This window comes from Lissotriton vulgaris, chromosome 8 (assembly GCF_964263255.1).
Source record: "Lissotriton vulgaris chromosome 8, aLisVul1.2, whole genome shotgun sequence".
Taxonomy (NCBI): domain Eukaryota; kingdom Metazoa; phylum Chordata; class Amphibia; order Caudata; family Salamandridae; genus Lissotriton; species Lissotriton vulgaris.
The window spans coordinates 1,358,268,186-1,358,281,151 of record NC_141696.1 but is presented as its reverse complement, the minus strand read 5'-3'; the positions used below and the strand labels follow the sequence as shown (position 1 = coordinate 1,358,281,151).

At 46.5% G+C, this 12,966-nt stretch overlaps 1 protein-coding gene across 3 annotated transcripts in view; it reads right to left on the bottom strand.

Annotated features, from left to right (window-relative positions):
* Positions 1 to 12,966, bottom strand: part of LOC147698732 (transmembrane 4 L6 family member 5-like) — a 234,273-nt gene that overhangs the window by 155,719 nt on the left and 65,588 nt on the right. The window contains exon 1 of one of the 3 annotated variants that reach the window (XM_086935308.1): positions 10,778 to 11,040. The exons of 1 other annotated variant lie outside the window; for it this stretch is intronic. The gene's annotated coding sequence lies outside the window, so the exon portion shown is untranslated. Of the gene's footprint in view, positions 1 to 10,777; positions 11,041 to 12,966 lie in introns of those variants that run through there. One more of the 3 variants, XM_086935311.1, reaches the window with a different exon arrangement.

Below are 12,966 nucleotides of genomic sequence, written 5' to 3'. Positions count from 1 at the left end.
GTTGTTGGGGACCTGTCGAAGACTTCTGGTCATTTTGTTCCCCTTTAGAATCTTTACCCTTCTGGTCTGCTTTCTTCTGACCACCTTGATTCTGGCCCTGGTTCTGCTTAACTCTTGTACGAACCCATCTGTCTGCCTTCTTTCCCAATTCTTGGGGAGAGGTCAGATCCGAGTCGACAAGATGCTGATGCAACAACTGGTTCTGACAATTGTTTAAAATTTGTTCTCTCATCATCAAATTATACAATCCTTGATAATCAGTAACCTTACTGCCCAGCAACCAGCCCTCAAAAGCCTTAGTGGCACAATCGACGAAATCAGACCAATCTTGAGACTGCGTTTTCTGGGTATCCCTGAACAGCACCCTGTACTGCTCAGTGGTTAGGCCGAACCCTTCAACGAGTGTATTTTTCAAGATTTGGTAATTGTTAGCATCCTCCACCCTTGTGGTGAGGAGCTTGTCTCTTCCTTTTCCTTCAAAGGAGAGCCACAAGATAGCTGCCCACTGACTCTGGGGAACACCCTGCACAGTGCAGGCCCTCTCCAACGCAGTAATCCATTTGTGGATGTCGTCCCCTTGTTTAAAGGGGGGCACTATCTTACCAAGGTGTTTCGTATCGAAACTCTTTTCCCTATTACTAGGTACATTGCTGCCACCAGTGGGGACTACCCCACTTAACTGTTGCTCTCTAGCAAAGGCAAGCCTTTCTTTGGCCAGGGCAAGTTCTTCCCTTTCGATCCTCAGATTAGCTGCCCTTTCCTTAGCTTCGTACACTCTCCTCTGAGGGGACGTCATCCCTCTCTGGGAAGAGTTGTGAGAGCCATTGGTTCGAAGGGATCCGCCAGAGTCTCTTGACAGAGATCGGGCTCGTCCATTCCCAATGTTAAGCTGACCTGATAGTGGCCCCAGGGGTCCCCCAGTACCGCTATCATGTTTGCTTAAGTTGGACCTGCTTAGTCTGACGACTTCTACCTGTCCCTTATCTGCCTCATCCCCAGAGAGATCCTCATCCTCATCCTCCTCCACATCCTCGTTCTCAGTTGCGAGGTGAATGAGGTCAGGATCGTCTCGGGTTCCCTCGAGGGGAGGCATGTCTCCTTCTGGATTAGAAGAGCTACGAAGTTTCTCAGCTCTCCTGGCATCATAAGTCTCCAAGAGACCAATCAGAAAGGACGTTGTGGGGTTAGACCCCTGCTGAATCTTCCTGGAGTGACACAGTCGTCTTAACTCCTTGAAGCTCAGCACAGTATATCCTGAAGGGATGACCTGTGGAGGGTCAACTGACACAAGGGGAGACCCAGAGTTTCCTCCTTTGTCCGACATACTGGTTCTAGTGTGGTGTAAGTGATGCACCTACCTACACTACGTGTTTACCTACTGTACCCTTGCTAAGAGTTGTAGCCAAGGTGTGCTAAGCCTTGAGGAGCTACAACAGCTGGTTCAGTAGAACTCAGAGTATTCTAAGCTTTTAGTTATATGTACTAACAGTACTTTGTGCGATCTTTCAACAAGATATTCTTAGGATACGTGTGGTAAAACAACAGCAAGCTCAAATCCCAACCGCTGCTCACCAATGTGAGAAGTTGGCCCGATATGCAACGTTCGCTATTCTAGCGACCGCTATGTATCGTTCCAACGACCCTTATGGTGTTTGGTTGTAAGTCAACCTATAGACCAGCTATCCTAGTAGCGTGGATACGAGCAGTCTAAGGCTAAAGACTCGAGAGGGCGTGTTAAGCCAGCTGTTTACCACACATGTACCCCTTGAACACCCAGTGAGAGGACACCACACAAGTGTTATGAAAATAAACAGTATATTTATTAAGAATCACAACAGCCCTGTACTCTTTATGAGGACAGGGTACTAAGCACAAACCAAATCTCTTTAGCAAATACTTCAAGTGCACAATTAGGAACAAGTGTCCGAGGACACGGAAAGATTAAGGTCTCGGGCGGACCCGATAAGGCAAGTCGGAAGCGAGGGACTCGGGACCCTAGAGTAAGGAGGCTATGCAGGCACCGAAATGCCGAGTTACCTAGCCACGAGGGCTGCGGCTGCACAAGTCTTACAGGCGTCGGGGTCTTCGCTGACGAGCCAGGAGCCGGAAGAAAAGGAGTTGCTGGCCGGCGACCAGTGCTGAATAGTTCGTAGAGATCCAAGCCTGGATCGGAGATTGAAGAAACCTGAAAGCAGAGGGGACCAAGTTCGTACTACTAGCCAGTAGTCAGAGGGTACCAGGAAGGCACCGGTTGGCCGTCACCTCGACCAGGTGAGTGGGCGACGCTAGGCTCTGCAGTCTCACGGACCAGGAGGCGTTGTCGGCGACCACGGTGGAGGTGCGAGCTGTCCCACGAAGGATGATGCTGTCGGCGTCGCTGGGCCCAGGATGGGGCAACAAGCCTTGGCAGTTCTCAGGGCCACGTGGTGGGCCTAAGAGGGCGTCTTGAGTGGACCAGGAGGGTCCGGGGTGCTTCTCGCAAAGATGGAAGCAAGGGCCAGTCTGGAGCAACCAGACCAGCAGTACGGATTCTCGGATGTCGTCACAGAAGGACACAAGCCAGCGGCTAGTGACCAGACAACGTGCTGAGCAGCGAGCAGAAGGGCCCCACGCAGATCGTGGAGATGCTGGGAGACTGCACTTCGGTGCTGGAGCGGCTCAGGGTCGGGGCTTCTCGGACCCCAGAGCACTCACCAGAGAGTTACCTCGATGGTCGTGCTGGTTTTTAAGAGCGTGCAGGTTCTGATGATGGCCGGTCCCTCGAGGTCTCGTCGCACCCACAGATCACAGCTGAGCTGATGACGTGGGTAGAGGTCAGAGGTGCCAGGGAAGCCGGTTCTCGTCGAGCTGGGCCGTCGGATTCCTTGAGGAAGGACTTACAGCAAACCGCAGAGTTCTTAGTTGGTGCCCGCTGATGCGGGGTGACTACTCCTTAGTCACAAGGGAGAAATCTTGAGAAGAGTCTTGAATGTCCTTTCGTAGAAAGTAGTTCTTGAATCAAAGATGATCTAATTTGGAAGGGTCCCCGCTCCGGTCTTTATTCTAAAGAAAGGGGTGGGTACATGACTAGGTCCTGCCCTAAGGGTGGGACCAGGAAGGGGGGTAGTTACACCCCTCTCCCCTGCCGGACTTTCCCCAGGCCAGGGCTGTCGCCCCTGGAACTGGTTCTAACCGGCAGATGCGTAGTGAGCACCGGGGTGCCACTCCGCAGTCACCTTCTCGCCAAAGCCCTACCTACCCAGAATACACAAACCCTGTCTGGGACGGTGCGAACAGCGCCCTCGACAGGAAACCCTTTGTCCAAGTGCTCCTCGCTGGAAGGACTCCCAGCAGCAGGAGGTCAGACTCGTGTCTGTGGTGGCAGCATCCATTTTGTGGAGCTGAGGCTTCAGTTAACTTTAACCGGGGTTCACAGTTACGTACATGTCGTGTCCCTCTAGAAGGGTGGGATGCTAACCTCATCGCCAGAATTGGTGAGAGGGCAGCACCCCGATTCGTATGACACCTTACTCGACATGCCTTGATAACGCGACACCGGAGTTACCGATATGGTACGCGTTATCATGGAACAGCTATTGGGTCTTGATTCCGCAAGCTGCAACCGGGCTCGGCTCGGGCCTGAACCTAGCTCACACGAGCCCACGCACTCTGCCTTCAGGATTGTTAAGGCCTGCCATAGGAGTGACTGATAGGAACTCGGGTGTCCATTGTATGGTTAGATATAGAGCTACTATACCTACAGCGAAGGGTGGTTACACGGCTTCGCCCCAGCTGTCGTGCAGCCAGTTGTGTCAAATTTAGGAGGCCAACCAGGGGTGGCATAATACATGCTTCAGCCCCTGGCGGCCCTGGGTACACCTATGCCCTGCGTTACGGGGTCTGATAAGGTGGCCCAGTACCAATCGGTAAATGCACCTAGGGTACATTTCGTAATTTAGAAAGAGAACAGCCAGGCTGTGGGTCTGATTAGCAGGCCCACAGCCAGAGAAAGTCGTAAACCAGTGAAACAAAAGCAAAAAATCTGGGTGATCATAGGATTGCAGACCCTACTCTCCTACAGAGGTCACCTTTAAGATTGTGAAAAAAATAAAAATTGGGGGTAAAAATGATGTTGCTGTCCCAGCTTTTATCTGTGGGAGTGATGCACGTACAATAAACTGAGTTTAGTGTGAATGACTGTTGGCCTCAAATAAAGCAGTGTTTTGTGCCAACAAAAGGACAACATGCATAAAGAGTAAAAAAAATAGAGTGATGGGCTAGTATCTAACACAGCACATTGACTTTTAGAAATAAAGCATGTATTGAAAAGCTTTAACCTTCCCGTTAATATGAACATTTTGTTTTTGTATTATTTGTAAATTAAATAAATAGTCATAATTTGTGTATATGTTTATATACATACTTGATTCTGTTATTTTCCGTTTTTTGTGTATTGGTTTGAGGTTCTGATATGTTCTCTAGGGTCCCCTCGAGTAGCAGTTGTCAGATTTATAGCTACTAAGGACTTAGTCAGTGTGCTAACCCGAATTAGAAATCCAGTTGGAGTGCATGCAAGACACAACCCACTGACCAGTATTGCATAGGAAGTGTTTCCTGGTAATGATCAGTCTCATAAGACAATTCAGGAACTCCATACCCTCTTATGTAAAGGGGGTCACTAGAAACAGAATATGAAGTTTAACATGCTTATTGTAAAAAGCCTTATTTGGGGCACACAATATGAATGGTAAAATCACAGAATACAGAAACAAAGCACCAAAGCAATTCATGAATAATGAAATAAATTAAAAATTCTAACATGGTTATTGAATGTTATAGCCCTAACACATTCATTGTGCTATCCCTAGGCACTAGGCTAGCTCTAACAGATTAGTAAATAATAAGCCTACTCTTGAGTTTCAAAGGTGGTGTGCAAACATGGTCTGGGACAACAGGGTCTGTTGTTTCATCCAGAATACCGAGCCTGCTATTCTTATCTCAAGGGCAAGGGTAGTTGTGTCTGTCCAAGAACAAGCCCAGCCCTGGCACCAGGCTGTGGGGGTCGAATGCCTCACCCCAGCCTTTTGTTCAAGCGGATGCTGATGCTGTGCTCAGTCTTGACCTTCGACGCCCATGTGGAGTCCTCTCTCCCCTGCAGTCTGATGCTTGGATTTTTATAGGATCTGATCAAGAGATTTGTTGAAAAAGCCCTTATCTTTGACATTATTTTACTTCATATAATGAAAACAACGATAAAGCTCATAGAGATCGATGTAATGATTAACTTAGCAAGAGGACAAACTACCACTGTTGGAAAGGCATCAGCGCGAATATCATATGTATCTGATATATTTTAGTTTAACAAACAATCCTACAGAGCAGGTGCACTAATGAAAGCATCTATGCCCATGTCTTACATTCACACATTCTATGAAAAAATAGAAGAGTCTAAATGCCTAGTGTGAAGGAAACAGAAGAGTCTAAATGCATAGCGTGAAGGAAACAGAAGAGTCTAAATGCATAGTGTGAAGGAAACAGAAGAGCCTAAATGCATAGTGTGAAGGAAACAGAAGAAGAGTCTAAATGCATAGTGTGAAGGAAACAGAAGAGCCTAAATGCATAGTGTGAAGGAAACAGAAGAGCCTAAATGCATAGTGTACACGAAATAGAAGAGTCTAAAAGCATAGTGTACAGGAAATAGAAGAGTCTAAATGCATAGTGTACAGGAAACAGAAGAGCCTAAATGCATAGTGTGAAGGAAACAGAAGAGTCTAAATGCATAGTGTGAAGGAAACAGAAGAGCCTAAATGCATAGTGTACACGAAATAGAAGAGTCTAAATGCATAGTGTACAGGAAATAGAAGAGTCTAAATGCATAGTGTACAGGAAACAGAAGAGCCTAAATGCATAGTGTGAAGGAAATAGAAGAGTCTAAATTCATAGTGTACACGAAATAGAAGAGTCTAAATGCATAGTGTACAGGAAATAGAAGAGTTTAAATGCATAGTGTGAAGGAAACAAAAGAGCCTAAATGCATAGTGTACACGAAATAGAAGAGTCTAAATGCATAGTGTACAGGAAATAGAAGAGTCTAAATGCATAGTGTACAGGAAACAGAAGAGCCTAAATGCATAGTGTGAAGGAAATAGAAGAGTCTAAATGCATAGTGTACACGAAATAGAAGAGTCTAAATGCATGTAAAGGAAATAGAAGAGATAAAAGAGATTGGAAATTGAAAGGAAAAGGTCATAGGATTTATGACAGCAGAATAACTTCTAATCTAAACAATAAACATGGGGCGCCAGAGTGCTCTTGCAGCAACGTGTTAAATGTTTCTAATTTAAACAATCACATAGATATTTAACTATTATTAATGGGGTTTGCATTAGCTTATCACAAACATGACAAGTTGGCAAAACAAAAGCACATTCTAGAAACGTGCATTTTTAGATGGAATCACCGTTATTCACCTGTTGGGTGTTTCACAACACACGTTTTCATACATTAGGCAGTGGCGGTGCGTCCATTGGGGGCGTTGGGGCTTTGCCCCACTAGCCATGGACGCGACCGCACGGCACTGCCAACATTATTAAAGTTAAAGTATGCTTTTAAATAAATCTGAGCAGCGCGCACACTTAAACTGCTCACTACCGGCCCCGGCGGGAAAAGCCCGACAGAATCGGGCAACGCATTAGGAAGTGGGCCGTGGGGGGCGGGGCTGCGGCAGAGAGTGGCAGGCACACAGTGCGCACAGGCAGAATAGAGAGAGAGAAGCGGGGTACATACTGCGCATGTGAAAGCCAGGAGTCTCACTATTTAGACTGGCTCGCGCATGCGTAGGGTGGGAGAACCCCCCCCCCTCCCTCCTCAGCGACAAAGGCAGGGACCCGGGGTCCTGGTCTCAATATGGGCAGAATCGTATCCTGCTCGTAGCCAATCCTGGCGCAGTGGCGCTGTTAACACTGCACCAGGATTGGCTGCTGCAGCAGGATGGTGCCGCGCGTGGGTGTTGGGTTGCTTTGATGATTACCGTACTGCATGGCCAATCACCTATCATGGCTATATGGCATGCCCTAAGCTAGGATTGGCTGAGAGCGAGGGGCTGTAGGCGCCAACGGGCCCGGAGCGACGCGGACCTGCTCAGGTAGGATTTTAAAATTGTATTTTAATATCCCCGTGCGACACCCCCCCCCCACCTCCATCCAACTCCCCCCCCCCCCTTCCGCGAGCAGCAACTGCGAGGATCCCGTAAATGGTTTAAGATGACATTTCCAGGCCAGGCCCCTGACACCCATGCATGCCACGTTTTTAAATGAGACGGGCAGTTAGCAGCAAAACATCGCAGTCGCTGGCTAGTTCACACCTTGTTGAAGCAAACCCTTCAGGTTTTCGTCGAGGCAGAGCGCTTTATACCACACACGACAAACAGGTGTCACTTTGTTGCACTGAGTGCATATTACACGGACAGCCTATTAATGAAAATTTCCTTCGAAAAGCTAAGCAGCACTTAAGTGACTTGGGCCACCAGGCAAATTCTGACCTGATTGGAGTGTGCAGGTGGCGGTGCTGTGGCTGCGTATTATTGCGGCGTGTTGGCTTACAAGGTCTGTCGTTGCACTTTATGTTTTAAATAAAACACTGTGGCTTTCACTGCAAACTTATTTGCAGAGCAGCCGAGACTATGATAATATAATTGCTTTGCTGTTGTGGTGCAATGCCGACGTCTGTGCTCCCACCATTACAGGTCCCTGTTAGAACCGTCCACGACTAATTGTGAGTAGTTTGCCACCAGACAGTTCCCGTAGATTGAAAAACTAGAGAATGATTGCATAAAGCATAATTACGTGAGGAATGTTGCTGGAAGAGTTGTAGATCAGGGACCAGTTCTAGGCACTTGAGGAACAGGGAGGTGCTGCTAGGTCGGGTGAGAAGTGCGGAGTAGTCTCTGGGTGTCGGGAAATGAAAGGACCTATTAGGATATTGTTTGAATGCTCAGGGCTTCGGCGTGCAGAGTGCATCTTGCGTGTGTCTCTTTTGTTTCGGATCAGTCTCCATCGTCGCATTTGGTTAAATGTTTATTCTGGTGGAATACAACTACTGTACAAATAGACAAAAGTGGAGACAAGGCGCGGGTGTCAAATTCCATCTATTTTGGAAAGGGAAACGTTATGTCACCATTCTGTCCTGTGCGCAAAAGGCTGCTTTATTGGGAGCAAGCTGTGACGTTGAGCTTTTTGCTCTGCAGTTTTGAACAACAAGGTCAGTACTGAGTCAGTCGAATGTAAATTAGTAAATATTTAGTAAAGCATGGTATTTACGTCATGTCCATCTTGTGAAGGTCTATCCCCGGCTCTCACTCTGCATCCTGGTTTCACGCACAGATAATCAAGCTGGGTTATTGTAGAAACTGCTTCTGGGTTCATGGCTTCATCGTTAGTGAAGAGCTATTGACTAGAACAAGCCAGTACCCAGGCGTTTACTGTAAGAGAAATGAAACCTGAGAGCCCAGGCCGGCGACCACATGTGGCAATCTGTACGTTATGTGAGCTGGGGTAGGCCTCTTTCAGGCCATCTGAGAAACGACGGACTCTTATTATTAAGAGTGGGCAAAAATGTTAAACTTTTGTTTTCTTGTCTTTTTTTGAACAGCATTGTTTTCCAAGGTGGGGAAGTGCACCAATCCTGTGGCACTGCAATGACTGATTGATGGGTGGTTTGGTATTCTTCCTGCTTATATTTCACATGCTTTACTTTGCTTTTTCCAGGATGTTGGTACTTTTTATTTAGGCAGCATATTGCTCTCTTTCTTGTCTAGTGCGTAATTTGAATGAAGTTGCAAGTATATTATGGTTCTAAGAGCACTCTCTACCACTGCACTGGCCTCTGGCAATTTTTAGAAACAAGAAAAAGGTCATGATAACGCTGGTGATTAATATAAGAGAGAGAAGAGAGAGAAGAGAGAGAGAGAGAGATATCAGAGTTTTGTCTTGTGGAAATTTTGACTCATGGAAAGGTAGTGCAGAAGGGTAATGTGCCTGCTGCAAAGAACATGTACCCTATGCAGATCAAAAAATGCACATGATGTAAATAGGTCTGTGAGTCACTGCTTTTATCAGTATACTGAATAAGCAGCTACCTATGTTATATGACATCTCTTTATTAATGTAATAACTGCACTTTCACAATTGCTTTAATAACCTTCCTGCTTTCGCAAATTTGCTTGAAAATGCACCATTTGTCCACTCTTTTTTCAAAATTTTTGCGGGGAGAATCTACCGAATCCTCCTAGGTTGTTCAGGCTGTCTCGCTCACGACGCGCAGTATGAAAATTAGTTTACGCCTCACCACTTTCAGATGTCACCAGCCGCCACTGACATTAGGGAAGGGCTTCTGCTTTGAAAACACGCAATATTCACTACAGGTCAAATCAGAGACATCTCTCGGGTAGTGGTACCCGGGTTATCGAGGGTCTACAGAAGTCAAAAGGTTAATAACAGCTGCTCTACCGGAAGCACCGCCACCATCTACTCGCTTAAAAAACTGCCAGCCCAAGCTGAAGTTATCCATGCTACTAGATGTCTATTTATTTACTGTGCCAAACCTCAATTAAATATGGAATATAATAAATACAGGCATACCTAAGTACAAGACAGCTGAATATACAGCCGCTAACTAGCCAAAGTCTGCACAGTTTTCCAGGGACAGACAATGACCGTGGATATTTTGATGGGTTAGTTTGCATGGAGAGGATTTTTCAACTTCGGGGCATTCTTTATAAGTTTGATTTCGAAACTCAATAAGTCATTCATGGAACACGTTAGCAATATAACATTGATAATCGAAGGCCTGGGTAATAGTCCCTATTAATGTCACTCACGTTTAAATGGTAATCAATAATGATAGCCTGTAAAACATATAACACAATACAAAAATACAAATAAATATATACATATATGCTAATGTTCATGTTTATTAAATGGGTAGTTGAGTCCACTGCCATTAAACAAGAACCTCCCTCACCGGATACCCCTCCCGCGTCTAATGTTTGAATAATAAAGAAATATGTAAGATCGAGGCAAATTTGAAATTCCTAATCAGGTATTCAAATGTCCATAAAGAAAACATGCCCATGTAGAACAGATGGATTTTCTGTCAAGATTTCACTAATACATACACTTCCAAAGAATGCTTCATGAGAGCGCACAGTCATTTCCCGTCATTTTTCAAGATTCAAAGTGAAAAAAAAGTCTAATGGTTCTAATTTTCTAGTAGCTATGGCTGTGCTTTTTCCCATCCGAACATTGTTCTCAGGATGCTGTAATGTAAACATCACTTGCACTCAGCTTTTCAGGTCGCCGACACCAGATGTTTTCAGTGGGCTGCTGCCCCAGAGATGGCGCGCGGGGACATAAAAACACTACAGAACCCCACACAGCTGACTGAGCGCGCGCTGCAAGACTTGACGACGGCCACAGGCTTAGTGCTAAATACAGATGTGCCGTGGCCCCATCACGTGACCCATTGCGTCTAGAGTCTCGACTCTCGACGCTGGCAGTGTTGCTGACCCCAGCGGTGCCCTGGAAGTGTGCGCGCGCCCTTTACTGCGCGGGGTTGTTTGTGCTGCGGCGCGCGCCGTTGCATTTGGTACATACGCATTTAAAGGAAGCACCCCCTCGGCGCTTGCGTTCACCGCGCCCAGGTCTAACTTCCCCGTCAGCCTTGAACAATCTTCAAGGAACAGTTCTCTTAGAAATTAACACTGGCATTGCGATGCTGGACGATATGTTTGTCCACTTACCTTTTTTTTAAGAATCCTTAGTGAAAAAGGCCTGCGAAGACGAATATTAATTTTGGGACACCTGGGATTTGATAATGGCCCCTCTAGCTCACCGTTACACTCAGCGCCAGCCTCCGAAGTGCACAGACCACCCTCTGTCTGGTGGAGTACGCGGGACAAACAGCAGCTATCGCAGAGGAATTTGGAAGGGCCTTGAGCGCCCACCGTGGATTGGCCAGGCGGCAGGCTACCGCGAGCGCCGCGCTCTCACGTGCTCCGTCTGCCTGAGTTTAGCCGGAAGTGTGCAGCGCTGCCCCCCTGGCCGACGACCCCGTTATCACTGATTAACAGGGCAGCCGTGGGTTCTCCTTTCAACTCACAAAGCGGGACACTGTCCAGACGGGCGGAAGTGTTTCTTTACCTCCCAAAAGCATGCACGTGCTGACGCAGTTGCCTCTTCTATGACCCTGGGCCTCGAGACAGACTATGTCCTTTAAATCATAGACATGCTGGTAGATTCCTAGTGCCAGTGTTGGTGGAGGGAGTCCCCAAATTTTGATGCCCACCAATCCTTTAATGGCCATGTAAGATATCGAAGACTCAGTGGCCCCTCAACACATCCTGTAGCCCCTCCCCCCACCCCAAACATTTGGTGTAACACCACTGGCCATATCATGAAAAGATCTCTCTACAAATTATTTTTGTGCATGTGTGTCTGTGCTCTTTTAGCTCGAGACCATAAGTTGTTTTTGCGCTGCAAATTATGTTCATGTGTTTATTTCTCTTAATGCTGCAATGTGTAGTAGCACATACCCATCACCTATCAGAACCAGCGCTAATGTGGAACTGAGCTGACACAAATGTTGTATTGGTGTAACTACATCAGGCACACATCCCCAACATAAACATGGCACAAATGAAGAAACATGGAGCGCTAAAGATAACTTTGTGCTCTATTTAAGAGGGCTAAAGGACAAGCACAAATGGCCTTTGCTCTTGCACACCTATCTAAAGCGCTCGGCTCTCGTCTACCTATGCAGGTGCCTGTTCGGGGTTAGTGTACCACCTTTTACCACATTAGAAACATTTTGTTTACGTCATCTTGGGTTATGTCAGAAATGGAGGCCCATTTAAGGATTTGACACCATTTGACACAAAGGGGGTCCCATTCATAAAGAAATTGTGACCTAATGAGTCATACGAATAAACTAAGGTTTTTGAGACACCAAAATCTTCAGAACTGTACATCTCTATGCATACACGTAAACCTAAATCATCATTCACTTGTTAGTTGTTTAGATGCAAAGACGCTTTAATTTTGTTTAAATGTTTTGTCTCCCCCGGGTTAATATTTGCCCAGGTAGAGGAATTCATCCCTAGTCAGACTCAAATGTGCATTTGCTGTACTTCATCTAATCTTTACTTCATCTAATCTGTTTCTCCCACTAAAGGTATGTGCAAAATTGTGTTTTTATACGATTGGCAATATTGGAGAGGATCCATAAATGGTACGGCTTTGTGGTTTTCATAAAAAAAATCCAGTGGGACCTCCTAGCCCTCCTCTTGCAACACCCTGCCCCCCCCCCCCCTAACCTTAAAGCTATCACTGCAGAAGATCCACAGTGCTTGCAGATTTTCCAAGTACATAAGGTCAACCGGTGAGCAGTGGCCTAGGTACCCCCCTCCCACACACTTCAGCAGTTTAAGCGGGCTGCCACTGTGCCTGATTAGCTGGTGAACTGGGTGCCCATAAACATGAATTGTTTTTTTATGGGGCCTCTGACTTCTGCAGAGAAAATACTAATAAATAGCATTGCTAGGAAATACCATGAGAGAAGGTCATAGGCTTTCAGCTGGCATGCACATCATAAAAAAACAAGCATTTACAATGCAATGGTTTTGCCTTTGTTAAAGTTAGAGCTATTGGCATTGCTCTTGACATTATTTTTATTTATGTTTTTTTAACATAAATAAATGGCATTGTCATTTACAATGCCACTAGCTTTATCTCTCGCAAATGACACACACAAACACACACAGAGCCCACCCACACAGAGCCCCCCACACACACAGCCACACAGAGCCCCCCCACACACACAGCCACACAAAGCCCCCCACACACACAGCCACACAAAGCTTCCTACACACACAGCCACACAAAGCTTCCCACACACACAGCCACACAGAGCCCTCCACACACACCCACACAG